Genomic DNA, 24430 nt, shown 5'->3' on the forward strand with positions numbered 1-24430 from the left:
CCGCCCGGGGCGCCTCTGGGTCCTTCCTGCAGCCGCAGAGCAGCGGGGCGAGAAGGGCCCTCAGAGGCCGCCTGGGCCCTGAGGCAGCATGAGCCCTGCCCAAACCGTTCTGTGCACCCATCCTCTGAGCCCAGCACCAGGCTGCCCTGCACTCTGGGGCAGCACAGACCTGGTCCCCAGTCTCCTGCTAGCCTTGCAAACACCAATCCTGAGATGCACCTGGGGTTTCACACAGGGATCCCTGGTCTTGGAAGCAGGCTGCCCACCCTGCTGGGGGCTCTGGGAGCCTCTTGGCCACAGAAGACTTGATTTAGCATTTTTCTGTGGACAAAACAGAGTGCAAATGAAGAGCTGAGGGGCCTCTACCTCTGGGTAGAGGGGGGCCTTGTCTTAGAAAGTTGAGAACTACTGCCTCATACATGGGCAGATAGGGGCTTTTGAAATGTGAGCTGCCAGGGGTGAGGTGCCTCATCTCCTATGGCACAGCACGAGGTTTGCCAACCCTCCCGGACTGTCCAGGAGTCTACTGGAATCAGCACTGATCTCTCAGTGACTATTGAAAGCAATCTGGGAGACTGATACTGTGAATGGGTTAAACAGTACAATTAATGATATTGCTTCATGTTGGGGGAAAGAAATCTCCCAGAATATCTTCAGTCAGAGTTAGCAACACTGCAGCACAGATCTTCCTCCTGGTCAAAAAGAAATGAGAATATTTGTTAGTAGGCTGGGAGGCCTAGGGCTGCTTTGAAGCAAAAACAAAGATAAGTTCCTCAAAATGGATTAAAAGCAATCTGCAGGGCTGTGAAATAGGAGCTTTGTGACCAGGAGCAGCTAGCAGACAGCAGAAGGGCAGAAGAAAGGCCGGCTTGATTGGTGAAACATCAGGACTGTTCAGAAGAAGAGGGTGGTTAACAGGGGTAGAATGAAGAGTTTAGAAGGAATTAGGTAGATGCGAATAGTCCAGGAAGTCAACTGACTCCCTCAGTACTGCCTGGCTTTGTCTACATGAGACGCTGACAGCACAGTAGCTCATTACTACTGCACAGTAGCATTGCATGGCACGAAGCATGATTCAGACCTACTGCACAGTTAGCATCACCTAAAAGCTGTTCGGCGATGCTGCTCCGGTTACTGCGCAGTCATCTAGTACTAGTGTCTGCAAGTACTAAATAACTGTATAGTAACAACTGCACGACCAGCATCTGGTGTAGATGCAGCCGCTGAGTAGAAGTGCTACCTTTGGGATTGTAGAAGAGAGCTTGGCAATGTAACATAAGTGTGCCCCTGGGCCTCAGAAGTCCTGAGAAATCCCTGCCCCCCCCCAAGAAAAACTTGAACGTTCCTGTGGATTCTGGAGAGCTGATTTCATTGAATCAGAGAACATGAGGGCTGGAAGAGACCTCAGGAGGTCATCTAATGCAGTGGTTCTCAACCTTTGTTGTACCAGGACCCATTTGTAAACATTGATGGCCAGTCTTGACCCAATTCCCCTCACTTCCGACCTACTGCCCCCAGATCCTCAGTGTGTGGGGCAGGGGGTGGGTGTGTGGGGCAGGGTGGGGGCCCAAGCAACCCCTTGCAGGCTGGAACTCTGTCAGCCTGCAAGGGAAAAGGCACGGTTTCCCATGCTTTTCACCTTTAAAGGAAAATCCATGTTTAAAGTTTGTTGATCCATTTTTAAAATTTGTTCACGACCCTTTCATATAGTCTTGTGACCCACTTTTGGATTGTGACCCACAGGTTGAGAAACGCTGATCTAGTCCAACCCCCTGCTCAAAGCAGGACCATCCTCAACTAGATCATTCAGCCAGGGCTTTGTGGAGCCAGGCCTTAAAAAGCACTACGGATGGACATTCCACCACCTCTCCAGGAACCTGTTCCAGTGTTTCACCACCCTCCTAGTAAGAAATCATTTCCTAATATCCAGCCTAAACCTCCCTTGATGCAACTTGAGGCCATTGCTCCTTGTTCTGCCTTCTGCCACCACTGGGAACAGTCTAGCTCCATCCTCTTTGGAACTCCCTTCAGGTAATTAAAGACTGCTACCTAATCCCCTCTCACCCTTCTCTTCTGCAGACTAAATAAACCCAGTTCCCTTGGCCTCTCCTTGTAAGCCATTTTTGAAAAATCTGGGGTTTTCTTCAGATTACAAACATGCAGAGCAGCAGAGCAGGGACCGTCTTTATGTTTTGCCTGTCTCAAAAACAGCAGTACCCTCATTGCGTCTGCTCCTAGGATTAGCTTGTATAGTGAGGCACTCAGTGCTGCCAGCATTCAGAAATCAGGGCAGTTCCACCTGATATTCAGCCACAGGACTTGTGTAGCTTGAGCAGTACAGCTGCCAAAAGGGGACTCTGTTGCAAAGCCTTATAGCTATCCTCTTTTTTTTAATCTTCTTCCTCTCCATTCCCTTTGCCCCCTAGAGAAGTGGAATGAAACATCAGTCACTTTTTGGCCTTAGGCACTTTTATATTTAATGAGCAGGTTTAGTGAAGAGCATAATTGAAAGGAAGTATTATGTCTAGAAGATTAGAGTAAGGCAGAAGGTTAGGACAGTTGGCCAGAATGACTGTTAATGAAGGGAAAAATGCAGGAGACAATACTGTGTCTGTAGCTTTATCTGAAAAGTCCAGTGGTGCATTACAAATTTTATGCTTCAAAACATCCCAGGGAATCAGAAAATGTGTGCTCTTATCCCATTATACTGATGGTGAATGGAAGCACAGAGAGGCTTGAATGACTTCTTGAGGTCACATGCAGCAAGTCAGTGGCAAAGCTCAGCACAGAAATGAAGTTTCTGGACTCCTATTTATGCAATAGAGATACAGACTAAAATCTTCTTGCAAAGATCCTGAGGAAAACATTTTATAGAAAATATAATCAGGTACTTTACAACAATAATAAATAAAGTCATTGGACTTATCTGATTATTTTAGTACAGAATTTAAGAGATTGAGATGGCTACATGACTAGAAATATTGTGGAATACAATATTCAACAGTACCTTTGCATGCGGACACTACTGTGGAATATTTGCCCTGTTTCAGAAGTACACCTGTTACTATGAAGTAAAAGTGATTTTTTAAAATTTTGGGACAGTGTGTCCACAGTGTGAGTTATTCCAGAATAGCTCTCTGGTCAGTTTCCTCATTCAGAGAAACCCTAAGAGGGGAAAACTTGGTTGTGATACATTATGATAATTTGAAATGTGGCAGGAAGTCCTGTAGTGAAGCAAATGTCTGAGTTTCTTGTTTTCACAAAAACATCAAGAGAAGATGCTCTCCCTGGGCTTTAGACTGAATGAGGGTTGGTTACTTAATTGTCTGGGTTTGGAATGGAGTTGCTACAAAACCAGAATGGAGAAAGAAGAAGTTGGATTCTGGCAGGCGGAGGCAATCTGGACTGATCTTAACTCTCCCTTTAGGAAGCTCGCTTCCTTTTCTCTTGTTGCGGAGGTCTACCTCCTTTGTGTCCATCAGGAACCAGCAAGAGCACGGGAACTGCTGAAACTGGCATGCTTGGTTTTGATGGAAGAAGGCCTGTAATGTGAAGATTGGTGGGATTAACCATCAAGAAAAAGTTAACACCACTTTAATTGGTTAGATAATTTTGAAAGTAAGCAATAGGCTCACTGAGATTAAAAAACTAATAATGAAATAGGTATGTCCTTCACTGTAAGAGCAGTAAGACCATTTGTAGTTCATCATCTCCTGTTCTCAGACCATGTCCCCTGTTAGGCTTGGGGAAGGAAGGTAGAGAGGTATAATTCTTCCATTTAAATCTCTGCAACCCCATAATAAAGGCATAAGTGAGAGAATTTGCTACGAAGAGTCTAAACCAGGAAATACTGTGGTACTGGTAAAGATGAGCGTGGCAGGCTTTTAAAAGGCTTAAGCCTCTTACATTGTAATTTTGTATGTAGATGGCAAAAGTATCCAGAATTTCAGAGAGAAGTGTGGAAGAAATTAAAGACTTTAAAATCATAAGTAACAGCTTTTTTGTGATCTCTTTTATTGGGCCAACTATATAATTGGGAGAGATATTGGACAAGCTTTTGGGCACAACACCCAAATGCAAAGAGGGGCATGTTATATAACATCTCTCCTAACTATAAAGCTGGTGTGCAGCAAAAGGTATCCCAAGAAAACCCTTGCCTCTTGTGCATTTTTGGATCATCACTGCTACAGCAATAGTCCAATCCTGTGATTTTAAACAAAGTTTAACATCACATAATTAACTGCACAGCAGAAATTGCCCCAAAGTGGCATTATTCAATATTTATTCCTGTATGACTCCACTGATATAGGAAAGACTTCAGGTGAAGTGACTTTTTCTAGGTGATGAAATTAAAAAAAAAAGACTGAATCATGTAGGCTTTAATTTTCATGGATTAACAGTTTTGAATTCTGTAGGATACAATTTTGTTGCCTCCAACAAAAGTAAAAGTTCATTTTACCCGATGAGTCCTTCTTAGTAAGATGGCCTTGCAGGACTGACATTAACAGAACTGAAGTCTTTTTCTTCACAGGCGTGTCACTATTGTTGTCCTCAGGTGCCACAGTTTGATTTATAAGGCAATTATTAGACTCAAAGTCAAACAGCAAGGAAACATGCAATAAAACCAGAAAGCACATGGCTGCAACTTGAGAAAATACTACTAATATTAGAAATCACTTGCACAGAGAGATAAGGAGCTTCCTGAGCATCCATTCTTGGAAATCATTGCCTGTTTTTTTTCTTTGGTGACCAAGCCTCTGCAGTCATCATGTGAAGGAATAGCTGTAGGCTCAGATTTTAGCTACTCAGACCCAGTCCTCCTTCCTTATTCTGAAACAGTGACATGAAGAAGGTTGACTTGCCCTACCAGCTAAGTGAAGCACTTGGCAGACTATTTTTGCTGTGTAGGCAGGCACTACAGGCCTCTGAGGCAGAGGCCTTAGAAAGGGCCAAGTGGTAAGATTTGGTTTTCCTATTGCAGTTGCCTTTGTAATGTAAACATTATATGCATCCCTGGACAAAAGATGGAAAATACTGGTATTGGCGAGAGCTTCATTGGCATATTGGCCAGTGAGTTGGCTTACCAGTGTACAGTAATGAAGAAATGGAGGAGACCATTGCAGTCCCTTTATAAGAGGAAATGGTTAAATGGATTGTACTGCTTTCAACATGATCATTTTGGGGTTAAGATGAACATGTAGAGGTTTATTCCCTATCTTTGGACTGTAACCTTGTCATGGTGGAGAGCCTTCTGTGTTCCAATGACCCTCAGAGCTATGTTGTCTGTAGTCTTGTATTCCTGGTAGGGACTCCCCTAGTGAACAGGTTTGAGGCGAGGTCCCAGACTAAGCATGGTTCAAACTCCTGAAGACCCCAACAGCAGAACAGGCATACTTGAGGATTTGCTGGTTCTCTGCAGCTGTGGAGGTGGATGAGGGCTGCAGCGGGATGGAGGTCTCTGGTTGTCTTGGACATCCTTGCCGCTGGGTTCAGGGCTCCTTCCTGTCAAGTTAGTGTGGCTGTTGCTCACTGGCTTCCCCACATTAAAAGATGTCACATGTCAGCCAGGAGATCCTGGCAGAGGCCTACATCATCCTTGTATCAAGGGATAGCTGAAGAAGAGAGGTTCATTTTTGGAACAAAGTTTGGAAAATGCAAGCAACTGAAAATGGGGATTTAGAAAGGAAATTTCTAAGCATTGCTTCCTACTGCAAATGCTTTTCTTTTTTTGAAAGTAGGCAAATGTTGTCTTCTTTCCTTTTGCCACATGCCCATTCTCCCATTACAAAACATGTCCAAAATATTTGTGTCACGGCGGTGTCCTTTAGGAGGGCCGTGATCTCCTTAAGGCCCTTATCCATGCCAATTCGGCCCAAGGGCACCCTCTATTTCTCGCCCGCCACGTCTTTGATGTTCAGTAGGTTCGGGAGGCTGCCTTGCGTCTCCTTGGGCACGTAAACTTCTGGACCCCTCGTGGGTCTTATCTTGCACCCCTGGGTGCCTTGGGGCACCCTAGCTTTATGGGCTACGTGTGGCTCCTACCACGCCTTATACCACGCCCCAAGCCTCGCTGATGTAATAGATGTTGGTGTGTCTGCACGCCCACTTCCCGGGCCCTTCTTCTATAATCTAGCCCACTCTTGGGCCTTCCCCGTATGTGTCTACACTAGTGCCCCTTCCTGGGCTCTCTCTAACACAATGTCCCCCACTGGGACTCTTGTCCACTCTGGGACTTCCTGTCGAGCCACCGGTCTTTTGGGCCCACCGCACTATTACCCTCTCTGGTACGGGCTCACCACGCTGCTATCTCCTTTTGCCGGGGACAACCGCAGCACCTTGCCCTTGTCCTGGGTTTTCCTGCAGTGCTAGCTTTCACCGGGGTCTACTACACCCTTCTCGGGCTCCTCAGTAATCACCCCTCCTTGGGGCTGGGGTCTATGCACCCCGCAAGTGATGCCCTTGCTGGCATCTGCTGCCCCCATCCTGGGCTTCCTAATATGGCGCTCCCCCTCTTCAGGGCTCGCCGTGCCCACGCTAGGGCTTCTCAATAGTCCAATGTGGCGCTCCCCCTCCTTGGGGCTCGCCGTGCCCGCCTTGGGCTTCTCAATAGTCCAATGTGGCGCTCCCCCTCCTTGGGGCTCGCCGTGCCCGCCTTGGGCTTCTCAATAGTCCAATGTGGCGCTCCCCCTCCTTGGGGCTCGCCATGCCCACCTTGGGCTCTTCAATGCTGCCCTGCTCTGGGGTCTACATACCCCGCACACAACCCGGCGTCTTTGTTCCCCGCCCGCAACCCACTGGTTGCGCTCCTTACTGTAAGCTGCGCCTGCACTGGCGCTGTGCCCTCACTGGTGCTGGGGTCCCCATACCACTGGGGTACCTATTAGGATAACGCGCCCTCTTGGCGCTAGACTGCGCCCTCACTGGCACTGGGGCCCTACCCCTCTGGGGTCCCTATGAGGCCTCCTCCAACCCCTACAGCCTCACCCAAGCCTCCGGTGTAATAAACAACCTCAAAACATACTGCAAGCCTCCTGGCTACAACTAAAACCTATAGCACCTAGCCACTACAAAGTAAGCCGTCTGGCTATAACTCAGCACCATTACTCCAACCTTCGGAACTCTCATGAGCCATACTGGCCATCGGGCTTCTGCCCACCTCTCGGCCGAGGGAGCTCCTGCCTCTCCAGCTGCTGGCAGGGAACTGCCAGCCTAGCCTCAGCCCTGGGCTTTATAAGGGCCAGGCCCTGCCCCCTACAGGCAGCTGGCTCCCCTTAGTTGCTCCGGCAACCCGCAGCTGCGCTTGTTACCCTGGCAACCCTCAGCTGGGCTCGTTATGACATGCCAGGGCTCTGTCTCTCTCCCTGGCAGTTTCTCCTCTCTAGGAGCAGGCACTGAGGTGCCCTGCAACAATTTGAATATGCAACCCCCACACTTTGGTTTTCCTGACCCCAGTGAAGGTGGAGGCTGCCAGGCTCTGCTCAGTCCTGCACCTTCTCCTCATTTGTGCCAAGTACTCACAATGAGTTAGCAGGTATCTATTGAGGTGTGAATTCACCCTGCAATGCTTCTGTCATACCAGGTCCAGGAAGGGCTGTTCCCTGCTGCACACCTTCTGGATGCTCCTGAAACTCCTCTTCCACTCAGGGCACTTGCAGGGCTGGTGTTCTGTGTGGATTGTGAAATATTTGGTAAGTGTCGAGGAGAAACCAAAGCTATCCCCCCATTCCTAACGGCCACCAGGTGGCTCCCCAGCATGGGCCCAGTGATGCCAGACAAAGGTCAACCTCTCTGAACCACTGCCTGTGCGTGGTGCACTGGAAAGGGTTGTTCTCCCCTGTGAATTCCTGGAGGTCTGATTGAAGCTCTTCTCTCACTGTGGCAAAGGCAACTGGCTGCTCTATGTCACAACCCAAGGGTGTGATTTTTTGTTTGTGTGCGCTTTGGCACTGCTAAATTATTTTCCCACCGTTTGTAGCTTTCTTTGCAGGGTGCATTTCTTAGCTGCAGAGAGGAGATGCACGGTGCAAAGAGTTCCCACCGTTTGTATTAAAATTCGAGCCCCATTATTGGCTTGTGTTAAAATATTCCCATGTGGCGGCTAGCAATTGGCTTGCTAGCCGTATAAGAGGCTTGAGTGGTTTCTGCCCAAGTTGGAGGACTCCATGACTATCAGGAGGAAGAGAACTTCATGTCTTGTGAAGCTCTCTAAGCGCTGCGGAGCCTATTGGACCCAGCGTATTCAAAGAAGGCAACAGGGGTCTGATCAGCCTCTAGCCTCTCCCCGTCACCGAGCGCAATCCTCGACGTATCCCTCTTCCCTGCGCGCAAAAGGATCCACGGAGCCTCGACAACTCCGTGGTAGTGATCCGAATACTGTCTGAGTCCTCAAACGAGGATTTAAGCGGAGCTTTGCCTGGGAAACTGTCCAGCCTACACCGTGACCATCTTCGGTGTAAGTAAACAATCTTGAATCAACCACTAAGCGTCCGTGCCTAATTCTAGCGTGTCGCCTGCTTTCTCCGACCCAGCATGCCCGGGCTGCTGGCCACAGCCCGCGCAGCGCGAAAAAGGGCCCGGATCGCTCCCAGCCCACACACTCTGCTGCCCGGGTGTTAGGATAGGCAGTCATCACTGATTTCCCCAAAGAGTCCTTGGCTCTTTGTGGGGATGCCCCTGGTGTCAAGATGTTACTTTGTAGCATGTCTGACCTGCCCTGACTCTCTGAATCTTCCTCCCCTCCTGACAACATTTCAGGTTGCTCCATTTCTCCTTTGGTGCCTACTTGTTCTCTTTGTCTTCATTCATCATCCCCTACTTTCCTGAAACAAGAGGAGAATCTAGATTTGATTCCTTCCACCAGTTTAAGAGAAATTGAGGAATATTGGAAATAGTCTCTTATTCTTAAAAGACAAGAATTGCAAATAAATTAAAAAGATGAGTGGCCTTACATACAAAAAGCAGGAAGGATCGAAATCAGTGTTCACAGCCCAGAGACTAGAAAATGGTAGAGTAGGTGGGTCAAAGGAATAGGGTAGAGTTTTAGAGTGGGATGCTCAGTCACTTTCAGAAAAGGGACATAATAGGTAGGAATATTAATAGATTTTAAGATAGAACAGAATAAATGGCTGTTCAGTAACAAGTAAGAAGAGGAGGAAACAGGAAAAGGAAGAAAGATGAAACACCTAAGTCAGAAGTATATACAAAGGACCAAATGACTCCTGGGATGACTTGTTCTCTTCCAGGCCCACATGTGACTTTGTACTAGTTTGTTTTTAACTAAAATAAACTTAAGATTGTTCCCTGGGAGGATAGGAGAGAGACCCTGAAAAGCAGAGTGGGACAAGAGTGAAACCCATATAGAGCAGACTAGAAGAGTACAAGGGAAATCTGAATCCAAGACAGACAGCTCTCAGTGATATTCACTTATGCAAATGAGTGCAGTATAAATCAACTCTCAGTAAAGGGGACAGTGGTTAAAGTCATGGGTAAAAATTCTATGACTTCTACACAATGATACACTTTTAGGATTCTTTTATAGATCATGATTTTCAGTGATGACATGAAAACAATCCTTTTTCACTCACAAATCCTATATTCACCATAATTCCACCCCCACCCCCCTTTCTTTGCTTCATCGCCCTTTCAGATACTGGTCCTCCTGCCATCCATACTTTTTGTGGAGAATCGGAGAGCTAGCTTAATTTCTTTATTTTTTAAAATTTATGGTAGAACAAACTATTCCGTTCTCTCATGGAGAGGCTAAGTCACTTTTTCATCTAGATGACAACTTTAACAGCTTCTATATATTTACTCTATAAATATGTTCATTTCCATCGTACAGGGTAAGAAGCATGGCATTTTCCTTTTTGCTATTGCAGATGAACAGCTTTAATGAAACAGATGTATACGACACTAGGATGGTAAGTCTGCTGCCACATAAAAGAACTAAAGAGATCTGAGACCTTGCAATGGTTACTAGAATGCCATCTGTTTACCTGACCCACTGCTTCGCCTATGCAGTTAGCAAAAATAACTCCCTTTTCTGAGAGTACAAGAGAACTGGGACACATGGTTCTTTCCCTCTTTCCAGTGGGTATATGATCTCAGGCTTAGGAACTAGAAACTCTGTTTGTTAGAAAAGAACCTGTTCATTGCTGACAAAATACCTGATGGGTGCATGTCACAAAAACCGTTCCATAACTTTTATGACAAGTTCACAACTTTGTACTCATGGCAGTGGTATGTTCTGAATGCAGAGGGAATGCTGAGTTCTACTGGAGGGATACGTAGCTGGTGTGAGATGAGCTATAATCTCTGGGGAAGAACTATACATGGGAGAATAAAACAACTGAGATTGTGAAAACTGAACCACTTGGTCTTTTTTAAACCTGCAGGGGCACTACTATTTTGTTTTCAAGAATGAAAGCCTGGTGGCCCCTCCCATCAAGGATGAGGGGAGTACACTGATCAGAGCACTAATTTCCTTTTAACTTGAAAACTTCTATGTTGGGATTATGAAGTTCTCAGAGTACTTGGGTCCATTGATGGTTTTACTCTGAAAACTACCAAAGGTCACATTGGTCACATGGTTTAATACACCACCAGGTGAAACTTGGTACTTTCCATTAACTTCCATGTTGAGATTTTAGACTTGCTGAAATACGCCTTGAGGAAATAATATAAACTGAAGTGGAGGAAATTGTTTATATATAGTAAAATGCCAATGTGCATAACACTTCTGCTAGTTGCTGCACACTTCTCCATTATCACATGTGCCATCTGAGAGGAGCCTTGCATGAGTACAGCACAAGAATCCTGTCCACAGCCCTAGAAGGGCTTGTCACACTGCTTCCCACCTCCCTGCTCTAAGAGTGCATGGTAGGACTGTCATTGGGCCTGGAGGAGAACAAGTCACCTCAGGGTCATTTAGGCCTTTGTATATATTTTTGACTTGGGTGTCTCATCTTTCCTTCTTTTTCCTGTTTCTTCTACTTGTTTCCTCATCTTCTTACCTCCATCATCCTGTGGCATCCTAAAATGTGTTGCCAGGATCACAGATATATGCATATCTTTCCCCAGAGAGCTTGGTTCTGGAGAGCAGAAGGCATGCTGTAAATCTAAGGGGCCAAAGAAGGACTTTCCACCAAAGTGCTTCAGCATTGCACAGTTTCCAAACAAAGTATTACCAGGGGAAGTCAATCTCATAAATTTCTTGCATGATATAATTGTAGATTTCCTTCTGCCTTTCAACCAGAAGGACCCACTGTGCCTTACAGAAATACAAAGCCACCATGTCAAATTTCATCAGCACCTGAAACAATACACATTCCATTCTCAGTGCCTGTACTACCAGAGACAGTCCTACCATGCACTTATAGAGCAGAGAGGTGGGAAGCAGTGTGACAAGCCCTTCTAGGGCTGTGGACAGGATTCTTATGCTGTACTCATGCAAGGCTCCTCTCAGATGGCACATGTGATAGTGGAGAAGCGTGCAGTAACTAGCAGAAGTGTTATGCACATTGGCATTTTACTATATATAAATAATTTCCTCCACTTCAGTTTCTATTATTCCCTCAAGGCATATCTCAACAAGTCTAAAATCTCAACATGGAAGTTAAATGGAAAGTACCAAGTTTCACCTGGTGTTGTATTAAACCATTTGAGCAATGTGACCTTTGGTAGTTTTCAGAATAAAACCATTAATGGGCCCAGGTATTCTGAGAACTTCATAAGCCCAACATAGAAGTTTTCAAATTGAAAGGGAATTGGTATATGAGATGACACCTGGTCTAACTTTTGGTCAAAGCTGTTGTGTCCAGTCTACTATCTAGTGTACTTGATGGTATTCAAAACAATCATACTACATAGTCCTGATTCTTTCTTACTCTGAGATGGATTTTCTTGTGCCAGTCTGAATAATGCCTCTTTTTCCTTGGTGTTTAAACTGATTGAATTCTAGTAGCAGCTGCTTAGTCAAGCCACCTATTTGGACCTATTGCAGACTCATCTGGGAGGGCTTGTCCCCACTTTTACATTGAAGGGCAATGGCAAGAGCCTCATGGATAATTCAGGAGCCTGGTGAATGTAGGAAGCCCCCAGTGCACACAGGGTGAAAATGGCTGGGTAGGACAGGATGTCTCCCGGGGAATATGAACACTTGCATTTACGCTTCTCAATGGTGGGGGTGGAGGAGAGTGACTGGGGCCTCCTGGACTGAAGGGGCAGAAATGGTCTTTAGATGGTGGATGGAGACCCTGGGAGTCCCGGAATGGGTTAGTACAATTTTGATTAAAAAGGGTGATAAGGCAGACCTGTTCTATCATGATCTATTTGTGGAAAGGTTGTTATAATGACACCCTTACCTGGACTGGGAGCTCTAGTATGAATAATTTATATGCAAATTTCATGCTCTTCACTCCCTCTTCCAGGCAGTTAATAAATATGATAGGTAAAAAACAATCCCGGTCCAGACTTCTGTGATAACCACTACACACCTTGCAGTCCCTACAGGGCCTGTAACAAAATCTAAAATCATGCGAGTTTTCTGAAAGAACTTAAAGTTGGTGAAATCATGAGAGAGAGAACTACACTTTAAAAGTGAAAGTGTGATGTGGGGGATACATATTTTATCTCAATTTCATGAACACCTATTGAAATGTGAATGCTGGGGTTTGACTATGAGAGAAAAGGCAAATTTCAGTTAACAGCAATTTTTTGCAGACTGAATTAGCTTGTCAAGGGAGGTGGTGACAACCCCATCATTCAAAGCTAAACAGGGCAAAGGTCTAGAAAATATGTCCTAAAGTTAAAATTATGAAATCCATATTAAAGCACGTAAGCAAGCTCATGTCACCCAGACCACAGGATAGATGTGACTGTATCACACAAGCCCATTCATCGATTTAAAAATCACACCACTCAGTGATAGTCTACATGAATAAAGCACTTTAAAGTCCCAATATTTCAGAGTGCCTTCCTGGTTGCTAAGCCTCTCCATTTCCCTGTGAGCTAGGCAATTCTCATTTCCACTTTGCAAAGACATTAAATGACCTGCAGAACTTCACACAGCACCATAGCTGGGAATAGAAACCCCATGTCCTTTCTTCCAGCCTTATGCTAACACCACCAGATGGTCTTACTATTTACCTTTTGTTCCCCATCATGTTGCATTTTTCCTTAACATATTTCCAGTAGAAAACAAAGATAGCAGTGGCTGGAAACTCAGTGAGCAGCTTTCCCTATTCTTCTGTTTCCATCTCCAGAGGTAGCAAGTCAGGAAAGGCTGCTGATAGAGAAGGAAAGGAAAATTGTTGGACTCTTCTTGCTTTAGTCACTAAACAGAAAGGGAATCAGACAAGGATAGGCCCTAGCTTATGTATTTCAGCGCAGTGCATCCCAGAGGTTCTTCATCCCCGGCACCTGAAGGACTACGTGAAATGATGACATTTAAGCCCATCACAAGGTAACATTTCCCACATATGCAATCTGCACAGAACCATAGGGAAGGAATATTAGTTTTAGGAGGGAGCTATTTTAAAGGAATTCCAGGTAGGAGAAAGGGAATGAAAAGAACAGGGTGGAGCAGTTAACTTGGAGCTACTAAGCAGTAGCATTACAATGGAGGAAGGCATCAGTAATTTCAAGCATATGTAATCGCAGTGCAGCACAAAGTGCAGGAGAGACAAGAGTCCTGCTGTTCCAACATAACAGGCACAGAGAGGGACTTGCTATAGGGGGAGTGGGCTAGAGATATCTCTAGTTTAAATTTCAAATCTGCTGCTCAGTTTAGCAGCATCAGAGGTTAAAGAATTGCAACTGTACTCAAGGTTGGAACAAGATGGAAACTAGTGGTTGGGTCATCTTTTTTTTTTCCATCCCTCCTCTTTTTCCAATCCTCACAGCTCCAGGTCTCAAGGCAAGGGCTGTCTCATCTTCTTGTTACAGGAACAAAACATTTTTTATGTCCTATGGATTATATCAGGCTATTAAGCATAGGGAAATGAGGCAGCTCATTCTTTTCTGTGATTCTATGAAGGTGCTAATGGGCACATGTCTGAATGGACAGGGCAAGAACTAACAATCTTAAACTACAGCAGAGGAAAATTAGGTTGGCTGTTAGGAAAAATGTTCTAATTATGAGGGTGGTTAAACGCTGAAGCTGATTACAAGCAGAGGTTGTAGAATCTCAATTCTTGGAAATAAAAGGTAAATGTTTGGTTAATCTTGACTGGGATGGTTCAGACAGGGATTATCCTGCCTAGATAAGTTCCTGAGGTGCCTCTAGGCCCTATTTTTCTATGATTCAGGTCAGTGTATACATCCAGGGACAGAAGCATGTTTAGGAGGGATCTGAATTAGAAGGGGAAGGTTGTCCTACAACAAAACACCACAAAAATTGGGACCTTACAGAGCTTGAAAGAAAGCATGTGACATTTAAACTTGAATTTGGGGGGAAGCAAGTCCATAGCTCTGGACAGGCAGATTCTTGTTTAATTTATGCTTGCACCTCATGAAACCTGAAAACATTTGTAAAGAAGTAACATTTCACCATTGTTACTATGATAGCTTTTTGCAGGCTGGATGAAGCCCACCTGTGACTTATTAGCCACTGCCCATCCGTTTTAATGCGGCATAGCTGGCTCCTATAAGGTTACCAGGAAAACTTATTGGAAAGAGATGAATGAAAGCTAATGAGTTGTGGATAGGCTGAGGTTGAACAACACTGCAGTGAGATGGTGTTTATTGTCAAGGCCAGTTACAAACCTGTATGGCATGTAGGTGGGGCAAAAATATTCTGTTTGAGAACCTGAGGAAGCTGTAGTAGGGTAGAGATTGTTCTGTCTCAGTCTAGTCAACAGAGTATCTGGAACAGGGGCCCTGGTTTGTGCCTTTGGGTGGGAAGCCTTTGGGCTTGGGGTCAGGAGGAGACAATCAAGAGTTGGTGATAGTATGAATTGGATGATATTAACTTAATGACTGCATTTGTTATTTGGCACAGACCATTATGAGTGCCTGGAAACACTTTAAGGGAAAGAAAAGGGGCAGAAGAGAGATTTGATCAATAATGGCAAGTATGAGAGGGAAGGGAAAACGGACCAAGGAGCTTACAAATGGAGTGACCTGACTGATGCAGACACAGGTGAGCTTATGCTATATTAGACTTCTGGTATGCTAACTTAATTGTGTACTTCAATCTGTTGAGAACAAGCATACCAGTGAGGACCCCTTACTCCAGCTGCAAGGGACAGGCAGGCCGTATGCCTTAGACTCTTCCTGCTAATGGCCTTTTTCAGTTAATGTCCATTCACAAAGCTGCATGTGTTCTCTTTTTCTGCTTTCAGGTAACTAGCACACTTCACTCATCCTGGCTCCCCTGGCCTGTAGGTACTGGTGTTGCTACGTGTCTTACTTCATCTGAACAGTCCTAGTTTTTCATATCAAGTCCCACGTCTTTGATTGAACCTTGAAAATACTCATTTGTTCCTATCTTCAGTTTCAGGGGGCATGGGGGGGGGGGTGTTAAGCAGAGCTGCCAACTCTGCTTCACTGAAGAACTGGTCTCTGTGTAGGTGTCCTCTTATTTTATTTTTAAAACTTTACAGTTCTGAAAGTCAGTTCCTTCACTTGAATTTCAGCATGTTTCTTGGAAGTAGGACTGATGTAGTGTGGTAGGATGCAGGCTTCTTTCTAACTGCATCTGGTCAAAGGAATGAGTATTTTAGGCCTCTGGCAGACATTTGCTTTAAAGATGTGATGATATCTAATCCTACGCTGTGTGTAGACTAAATGAGGTGTGTGTGTGTGCATGACACTTTAAAGCTGATTATGAGCAGAGGTTGTTGAACCTCTATCCTTGGAAACATTTAAAAGATTGGCCAATATTAACTGGGATGGTTCAGATGGGGGTTATCCTGCCTAGATAAGTTCCTGAGGTGTCTCTAGGCTCATTTACTGTGGCTTGCTCACAATGTTCTGAGACCTGGAATATGAAACAGGTCATCAGCTTGCCAGCTATAGTTCATTTAGCTGTTGCTCACTGGCTGGCTCTTTATCACATAAGGTTGTGTGTACATGCTGCTGGTTCAGTGGGATGAGCTGAAGTTATATTTTCAGCTTTGTAAAGGACAAATGCTAATGTTATGATGTACTGAAAAGTCATCAGCAAAATGTATGTGCAGTTTCTAATATGGACTCTGCAGGAATCTGCAAGACCTAAGCTGGGACAGCTGAACTCTGGTAATGCCCTTGGGGACTACCACCTGTCTGTCCTTTTTGTCTACTTTAATCAAGAATCTAACTGTCTCTAGCTGATAGCGAACTTGGGCAATTTAAATGACCCACCCAACCATTTGCTAGGGTGGTTTGTTGGCTTTGGACATTCTTCACTGATGTTTTAGCAGATGGAAAGAGCAATACTTAATAAAAGAAATATGCTGGTGGTTTTCTCTTTCAAGCTGTCAAATTAGTAGAGCAATGACTTTGAGCAAGTTAATCATCTGTGGATATCAGAGACCACCTAAATGCTGAAATGAAATATGCCACTTCAAGTCTTCACTTTCTAATGGTGCAAAATTGCAGATGACCAAAACACAGAAGAGTTCTGGATGGGAATTTAAAATTTTAGGGATGTTACTGGTGAATTTATGCTTTAAAGGGCCAGCCCTATGTGCCTTTTCCCTCCTAGTCATGCCTCTCATGTTCATGTGGAATGAATATTCTCTCAGATAACTACAGTTAAGCTGGTTTCAACCAAATGTTAGATGCTGAGCATTGGGACTGGCAGTTTTTGGCATGACTTAAAACATGAGACTGTGCTGCAAGGATTTTGTCCCAAGACAAGATGCATTTCACTGCAAACAAGTACCTCAGTAAGGCAGTAGAAACACTACAGGCAGAAGACTATGAGAAACAACTTATTTATAAGACTAAGGCTAAATACAGACATTCAAAAAGCCTGAGCCTGAATTAATTCAATCTATGCAGGTTAGTTTAACCTGCATAGATTGAATCGATTTGCAAGTGAATAGACATTCATTTTTGATTCCAGAAATGCAGGAATATGTCTGCAGTGGCTCAGGCTAGAAGCTGGTAGGGTGCTAGAGTGAGCCCTCAGCTGCAGGGAAACTGAGCTAAACTCTGTGTGTTTGTGTGTGTGTGTGGGGGGGGGGGGGGTTGGTATGTATTCAGGTCTGCTGGGGCCTGGCCACAATTGGGTGGGTGGGGGGTGTGTGTTAAGTTTCCACCCTGGCTTGCAGGGACCCCAGCCAGGGTGTGCCTGGAGGGGAAAGTAGCCATTTCTTCTGCCTAGCATTTCCCACCGCTGTCCTCACTGCTAGAGTGGTGGGGGTGCCTGGGGGAAGTGCCTGACAGGCTTCTCTGCCCTAACCAGGCAGACCCTGGCTGGGATCCCAGGGGAGAAAGGAGGGAGTGGGGAATAAACCCTCTCCCTGCCCCCCTCACCTCAGGGGGCCATAACAGGCCTGTCCCTGGCCACAGCCCACCTCTGCCACTGCAGCAGTGGTGGGGCAGACACTGACACAGGCTGGTCTGTCCTGGCCAGGCAGACCCTGGCTTGAGTTGGGCAGAGGGGGGAATTTAAACCCCCTCCATCTCTGTTCACTTCATGTTGCTGCTGTGGCTGGCCATGCCCCTTGCCCCAGGTCAAGCAGTGAGTGAGGCAAAGTGCCTGACACGGGCTGCTGCGCCCCTGCCTGGCAGACCCCAGGCGGGGTCTGTGTTGGTGGGGCAGGGGAAGGAGGGGGGGAAGAATCTCTTTCCTGCTCCCTTTGCTTTAGGGGGTGGGGCTATGTCTGCCCAGGCCCCGCCCCTGCTCTGGCTAGAGATCACAGGAGTGGGGCCAGCCCAGCTCCATTGGAGCAGATAGCACAGCTCGGCCCAGGGCTGAAGTGCATGCTGGGATGCTGGGGGGCTCTGATTTAACTGAAACCAGGAAGGGGTCGGGGACAGAAGTTCTATAAACCATTTCAATTTCAATCAGTAGGTCTGATAGTACATTCACCCAGGTTTAACTCAAATTTGTTTAGGCCATTTTGAAACTGGTTTATGTGCACTGAACTTCTGTTCTGTTACAGGTTTAAACCAGTTTCTGATCACTTAAACTGGTTTATGTGTAATGTCTGTCTCTAGCCCATGTGTACAAATCTTATTCATTTGTACACGCCACAAAATTGGCCTTTAAAGCAGGTTAAATGCCCTTTTGCACTGCTTTAATGGTGTTGCTGTTTGCACATTCAGTTAAATGACTTTGGGACGTAGCTAAATAAAATGCATTTGAAGTGTTTTAGCTTGCTACCTTAGTAGCCACGGAGGAAAGCACTGGGCCCTGTGCAGCTCCGGGGCTGTGCAGGCAGCCTGGCAGCCAGCCTGTGCAAGCTTCACTGAAGGGGGGTGGGAAAGGGAGGAGCAGCAAGACTGATCCTTTTTTTTTCTCTCTCTGGAGCCTGCCTGTCTGTCAGAGCTGCATGGGGGCCCAGTGCTTCCCACCATGGTTGCGGTGTCCCCCAGGACTGCCTGGGCTGGGTGCCTGCAGGCAGGTGCCACCTGGGGGACACTGCTGCGGAGGGAAGCATCAGCCCCCCCTGCAGCTTGGGGACTCCTTGGCCTGCCGGCAAATGCCCCCTGCCGCTGGAGAGGTAGGTAAGGATCAGGCCCCAACCCCTGTGTACATGACACTGGGGCGTTACTTCGGTTTAAATTGAAACAGGGTTTTTAAAAACCCACTTCTTCAATTTAGGGAGAATTAAACTGAAGTATACCCCCGTGGCATGTACAAATGCCCTCAGAGTCTGCCCGATTCCAGGTTCATGGTATAGAGCAGACACGTATGTCCCAGACTAGTGCTGATGTTGCAACAATGTCTTTTAAAGCAGGAGTTTCAAACACCCTGCTGCTGCAAACTGCCCCAGGCTGGATCCCTATCCTCAAGGAGCCCCATGGCCTGTATCTGGCCCAGGGCACAAGGTGAATTTGACACCCCTGACTTGAAGAACTACCTGGTTCCAACAGCCACAGCCCTGTCAGATTTGAATGAATTCCACTAAATACCTGTCAGCGACAGTCTCAAACAGGACATGAGAAGTTGTTTGTTTAACAGTCCATGAATATTCAACACCATCCATAAGTACAAATATGTTTACCATGTTTTGTCAGTTGAGATGCCAAAAAAGGTGAAATGTTGGACTTCATGTATGTTGTTGTTTTTCTTAAAGGCATCAACCAGGGGTGTTACGAAAACACTGGAAAATGTTGACATGCCCTGAACAAATATGTCAGTCTATTCTTCCACTACATGAAGTGTCTGCAATGCTGCAGAGGGGTGGAAGTAGGTGGGGAAAGCAATTCCAGATTCTCAGGCTTTGATCCTACTTGCTATCATTCATTGTCAAACACTTCCCAGACAAATATTTCAAGTGTTAAAATACTGTGAAGAAAGTCCTGCCAATTACCAATATAATTTGCTTGAGCAGGAAAAAATTAACTGGAAAAAATCCATTTAGGACATCGGACATAAAGCTGATATTGCCTTTTACAAACCTGGTGAAGACCGTACTGGGTGGTAGAACTCCCTGAGTCAGTCAATATGCTCCTTGAAGCAATGTATCTTAACCAGTGATTGATAGAGCCGGTATATTTAACTGGTGTTATTCAGCACCTATGCCAAGGGTTCTCAGAGCTTTTATGCCATGGTCTGGCAAACCACAGCCTGGAAGTGGCTGCGGCCCAGCAAACCATCGCCCAGCCGTCACAGCCAACCACACCTGGAATTTCCGGCTGGCAGATGGGTAAGGATACCCCATCCCCTTGGCGGAGGGTGGGCTAAACCCTGCGCTACCTCAGGCCCTGCACAAGAAGCCCGCAGCCTCTTCGCCTGGCCCTGGGGGGCTGTGGTTTGCCAGTCTGTGGACACTTCTGTTCTGGCAGCCGACCTGCCATGGCCTGGCACTGGGCTGCAGCCCAGGGTTGAGAAGCCCTGACCTATGCTATCTAAACTGGGTGATTTTAGGAGCACTGCAAGATAGTTTCTGACTTTTTATTTCGGCAATCTTGAGCCTTTGGAACAAGTAGGAGCTCTTCCAAAGGGAGGCACTGTCAACCAAGGCTACTTAATTCCTTAGAAATTAGGAGCTATTTGAAAAGAGGTAGTTTAGGACTCTACAAATGCATTCTTGCACTTTGAAAAATGTGCAAACCCTGCCTTAGATCTTCAAAAAGCTTTTGAGGCTGTTATTTTTTAAGACTTAATTTTAGAACAAAGACATTTCTTACAGTTAATGTTGGGGTTTTTTTTGGTTTTTAAGACTCATTTGAGCATATCGTTAAGATACAGCTTCACAAACTGTCTTTTTCCTATGCAGGTTGAAATGTCCACATGGAAGGGTTCCAAACTTCTTGCAAATTGAACCTTTTCTTTCTGGAGTTAGTTACCTCAATTATAAAGGCTTTCTGAATATCAGATCTTGTAGAAAAATTGACTGCTTTACGTGTTTTATCTAAGATGCTTAACAATAGACTGTAAGTTGTTCCATTTGGAAATATTGAATGACTTCGGTATGCGGTGTATCACTTTACCTAGTTGCCAAGCTTATATTTTTCTTTTTGTTTTTAACTATTGCATTTACTGAAATGTATGAACCCCCCCCCCCCCGTATTTAGATTCTTTATATGTAAAATTTATAAGTTGCTTATAATTTTTCAGGTATAAAATCTAATTATTGGAGATTTGTCTTGAATTTGTCTCCTTCCCACTGCTACAGCAGGAAAGATACAGCTGCAGGTCAGATAGCCCCTTTGCCTTCTTCCCCCCTTCTTTACTGTCAGACCCCGCTTTTCCTGAGCACATGGAAGTAAAAGGCAAAACTTGCATAGAGACAAATCATTACAGGTACCTGGAGATGGTTCAGCTAGAATTGATACATTTTACCTTTTTTTGAAACTGCTGCAACTTTTAGCACAAGTGTTCCATAAACATACTTTTGTACCACTTACATATAGTACAAACTATATTGTTTTTATTTATTTACAAAAATATCCAGATTCCATTTAAACCTTTCTTCCTTTCCCCTTTAAAAAAACATAGTTAAGTATTCTGTTTCTTGGAATACAAACTCTTCTCCAACTTACTCATTTATTTTGGGTATTCCACATTTAACATCTTAACATGAAACCTTTCTCCATCCTGTTTTTATACAATCTGGTTTCCTTTCCAATTCCTTCCCCCCCCCCCCCCCCCCCCCCTTTCTTTCCATAGGTTCTATCTACAAACATCAGGACCCATCTTTCTCCCAGAGTTTTTTTTTCCACTTTTTCCTTCCCTTTTTCTCTCCTTGGTCCCTCCATAGGTACGTTTTCACTCTGTATAGGCCTAGCTTTAAGCACTGTTTGACAGATCACTCTACCTCTTTGAAGATCAGCAGGGTTTTCACAGTCCACAAAGCATTTTTTAAAACAGATTACCACTGTTTTTCTTCTGTGTGCTCTCTTTTTCTTTTTTGGTCCCATTTTTGGTGTCTCTGCACCACTTCTTCAGCTGTCAGCTTGGTGCCTGTTATTAGCTGGTATAATCGCTCTAGCCTTCCCCACACCCTTTGGGTAAAGGCACATTCCACAGCAAGTGCTCATGTGTTTCCCTGGTACTTACTCATGTCCCTTGGGCATTTTGTGGTCCAGCAGAGCTGTCAATGATATTGCAGCTCACAAACTGGCAGTATTCTGCATGCCAACATCCAGCTTAGCTGTCAGTCCTCTTTAAGAAAGTCTTTCACACATCTCCTTCCAGATGGTGTTGGCTTCCTCTGCAGAGAGAACAGCTGTGATTGGGGAAACTATCTCACCAGTGCACCTCTTGTTGGTTGTTGCAATGGTTTTTCATTTCTTCTGGTTCATTTTGCTGTAAATTGTATCAGTTCTGGAAATCATCTATTACCAGATATCATTTAGAGGGCTGCCATGCCCATGATTACATGGACGGACAGTCTCCTATTTCCTTTCTCTTCCATAGTCTTCCTCGAAAGTATTTGAGAAACAATGCTGCTTTGGACTCCCCTCCCACCACCAAATTACAACATAGGCTTAATTTTTATCCATTATGAATAAAAACACATCTAGGAAGTCTCTCCTGGCATGTTTCTTCTGTTTGAATAATATGTCTTGTGCTGGTCTCTCCCATTGTGACCCCCAGAAGTGCACACATGCTTTCCCTATTGCACAGGCTTTGGTGCATGTTGGGGTGGAGCACCAATCCTGTATATAAGATCATGGCTTTTAGCAGCTGCATCTTTCCCTCTAGGATTAGCTTCCACCCACTCCAGAGTCTCATCTTTTGCTTGAGTCTTTGTTTCTTGCCATGCTGCCCTCTCTAAGTTTGAGGTGTACTTCCAGTACCCATGTTGCTTCTTTTACCACTTTAACCCCCATCCCTTACAGGTACCCCATCACCCCACATACCCTACACATACTCTTTGCAATGTTCAATTTTGCCCTGCAGCCTCCTCATAAAGCTGAACATGCTTTATCACTTCCCTAATGGACCATTGGTCCCTACATACCACATTTATATCATACGCTACTAAAAAATAAGGGTTGGAAGGGACCTCAGGAGGCCATCTAGTCCAACCCTTTGCTCAAAGCAGGACCATCACCATCTATATCATCCCACCCAAGGCTTTGTCTAGCTGGATCTTAAATCTCCAAGGATGGAGATTCCACAACCACTGGAACAGGTTACCTAGAGAGCTTTCCTACCCTCCTTGTGAGGCAGCTTTTTCTTAATATTTAACCTAAACTTCCATTGCTGCAACATGAGACCACTGCTGCATTTTCTGTCATTTGCCACCACTAAGAACAGTTTAGCTCCACCCTCTTTGGAACCCCCCTTCACGTAGTTAAAGGCTGCTGTTAAATCCCCCCTCACCACCAAGGACATAAATCCCAGTCTGCTCACCACCAAGGACATACACGACCTTCAGTTTGCTGATGATTGCTGCATGATGGCTCACTCTGCGCAGGATGTGCAAGCATCCTTGGATCTCTTCAATACTTCGTATAAGAGACTTGGCCTGTCCTTGAATGTCACCAAGACGAAGGTTCTCCACCAACCCTCCCCAGGCCAACTGACATTCCTTGCGCTATCTGTGTAGACGGGGAGGCTCTGGAGTACATGGAGCACTTTCCATATTTTGACAGCCACCTCTCTCTCAATGGGCTACCATTGATGAAGAAGTCCAGCACTGGGTCAGCTGTACCAGTGCTGCCTTCTTCAAGCTGTGACAATATGTATTTCAAAATTAGAGACCTTTGGAAGTTGACAAAGGCCCTGATTTACAAGGCTGTCATGCCAACAACCTTCCTCTGCTGCAGTGAAACCTGGACCGTCTACTGACACCACATTAAGACCCTTGAGCTTTCACCAGCGGTGCTTGTGTTTGAAATCTGGGGGACAAATGGGAGGAGCAGTGGACCAGCACAAGTGTCCTGCAGGAAGCTGTGGCCACCAGTATCAAAGCCTTGCTCTTGAGATATCGACTCCAGTGGATGGGCCACTGTGTACGGACGCCCGAGAATTGCCTCCATTGCCAGACTCTCTTTTCCCAGCTCTCTGGCCAATGCTCAAAGGGCGGCCAAAGGAAATGGTACAAAGACATGCTCAAGGTCATCCTCAAGCACAGAGGCGTTGACACCAATGGCTGGGAGGAGCAAGTTGCTGATTGTTCGAAGTGGCACCAAGGCGCGCACCACTTTGAGGCCCAATGACTGGATACTGAGGCGGAATGGTGATGGTGGAGGAAGGAGAAGGAGACCAGCCCAGGGCTGTGAATCCTACTCCCTCGCGCAACAACATGCCCCCATTGCCAAAAAAACGTGTATATCTAGAATTGGGCTCCTCAGGTACCTGAGAACCCATCAAGCTTGATAGACATCATTCTTGACTCAGAGGGACTGCTGCTGCTGCTGCCACCAATTGTGCATTGTAACCCCCAGGTCCTCTTCTGTAAAACTGCTGCTTAGCCTGTTTGGTCCCCAGCCTGTGCCAGTGGATGGAATTGTTCTGTCCTAAGTGCAGGACTTTGCAGTTCTCCTTTATTGAACCTCATGACATTTCTTTTGGTCCAACCCTCCAATTTGTTGAGGTCTCTCTGAATCCTAGTCCTCCTCTCCTGCATATCTATTACTCCCCCCAGCTTGGTGTGATCTGCAAACTTGCTGAGGGTGCACTCCATCACATCTTCCAGGTTGTTGTTGAAGATACTGAACAAAACCAGCCCCAGGACCAACCCCTGGGGCACTTCACTTGATACAAGTTGCCAACTAGACATCAAGCCTGACAATCCAGCCAGTTTTTTCCATTCATCTACCCTGTACTTCTTTAACTTGCTTATGAGAATGTTGTGGGAGGCCTGTATCAAAAGCCTTG

At 45.6% G+C, this 24430-nt stretch overlaps 1 protein-coding gene across 1 annotated transcript in view; it reads left to right on the forward strand.

Annotated features, from left to right (window-relative positions):
• The first annotated feature begins 14735 nt into the window (after window positions 1–14735).
• LOC102561689 (uncharacterized) overlaps window positions 14736–24430 on the forward strand; it is a 47435-nt gene continuing 37740 nt past the window's right edge. The window contains exon 1 of the mRNA XM_059720602.1: window positions 14736–15139. The gene's annotated coding sequence lies outside the window, so the exon portion shown is untranslated. The remainder of the gene's footprint in view (window positions 15140–24430) is intronic.

Source organism: Alligator mississippiensis, chromosome 1 (genome assembly GCF_030867095.1).
Source record: "Alligator mississippiensis isolate rAllMis1 chromosome 1, rAllMis1, whole genome shotgun sequence".
NCBI lineage: Eukaryota > Metazoa > Chordata > Crocodylia > Alligatoridae > Alligator > Alligator mississippiensis.